The sequence below is a fragment of the Nanorana parkeri genome, unplaced genomic scaffold (assembly GCF_000935625.1).
Source record: "Nanorana parkeri isolate BGI_ZX_2015 unplaced genomic scaffold, ASM93562v1 scaffold1215, whole genome shotgun sequence".
NCBI classification, from domain to species: domain Eukaryota; kingdom Metazoa; phylum Chordata; class Amphibia; order Anura; family Dicroglossidae; genus Nanorana; species Nanorana parkeri.
Genome location: NW_017307483.1, coordinates 108,601 through 110,115, shown reverse-complemented (window position 1 = coordinate 110,115; position 1,515 = coordinate 108,601).

The following is a 1,515-nucleotide window of genomic DNA, read 5'->3' as shown; positions in this document are numbered from 1 at the left end:
TTCCGCTCCCCCCCCCCCCCCCCCCCCCTAGCTGTCTCTCCTGACTGTCTCTTCTCTCTTTCTCTTGGCTGTCTTCTCTCTCTCCTAGCTGTCTCTCCTCGGTCCCTCTCCTGGCTCTCCCTCCTCCCTTTCCCTCCTCAGGTGGCCCCCCCAAGGAAGAAGAAAATGTGCCCAGTGGCCCCCAGGTCATTTAGTTTTGAAATCCCTGTCTTAGAGGGACTCTGTTGCTAGACCAGCCTTCCTCTAGAGCATTCAACATTCTAGGAATATTCTTCCCACTGACCCCCAATGTAAGGAGCATTCTGACCACCAATGTAAGGAACATTCTTCCCACTGACCCCCGAATGTAAGGAACATTCTTCCCACTGACCCCCAATGTAAGGAATATTCTTCCCTCTGACCACCAATGTAAGGAACATTCTTCCCACTGACCCCCAATGTAAGGAGCATTCTCCCCACTGACCCCCAATGTAAGGAGCATTCTCCCCACTGACCCCCAATATAAGGAGGATCCTTGAAATTATTTCAAGGGTTCCACCATGTTAAAGGCTGAGCAGGGCTGCTCCAGACCATTCATTTTAACAAAAGACTTCTGCTGGGTGCCACCATTTTGAATGTGATGTCAGCAGGCCAGTAGACATACAGCTGTCACATGAGTGACAGCTTCCCCTTCCCTTTTCCCCAGGCAGCTACATAAAAAGGTAAGTAGGCAGCTGGTGGGAGGATGAGGGGAGCTGGGCCAGCACACACAGTAATCAGACACTCCCAAAAGAGGAGAGAGCTCTGACATGCAAGGAGGGAGGGGGCTGGGTTAGGTGACTGACTCTTCCTGCAGAGGTCACATTTTCGATCACGCTCAGCGGCACATTGCCGGTCAATAAGATGTATTAGAAGAGAAGACACAAAACTCCGACTTTGTTAAATACATTTTTTTTTTTTTATTGAGACAGAAAGAATTTTTCTGATATTCTTTACATTTCTGGCGTCGTTCACGATTGGGATTGATACAGATCCAAAGACATTAAAAGAGAAGAGAATGTTCCGTGTCCCCAATGTCAGCAGTTTCATCCCTCTGTACTCATGGCGGTGCGCCGACAGGAAGGATTGATCCGTTTATTAAATCATCATTACAGTAAAAATTGAAAAGTTTTATTTAAAAAATGTTCACCAGCCTGTTGATTGCGGGAAGATGGCGGCACAGGGAAATAGAAGCAGATCAAAATTCGGATTTTATTGTTGGAGGTAAGTGAAAAGTATTGAAGCAGCGGACCAGCATTCTTCCTGCATTGGCAGTGACACCTCCAGCTCTTCCACGATGAAGGGATGGCAGTCCCTGCTGTGCACCTTCTGTACACATGCCAGCCCTGAAGGTGTGTGCACATACACACTTTCTGGACACATGCCAGCCCTAAACCGCCACACACACTGCCAGGCCCAGAACAGAGAGCCCATTCACACTGCCCATTGAACCTGCCGGGGGGGGGGGGGGGGGGGGCGGGGGGAGTGCACCACACA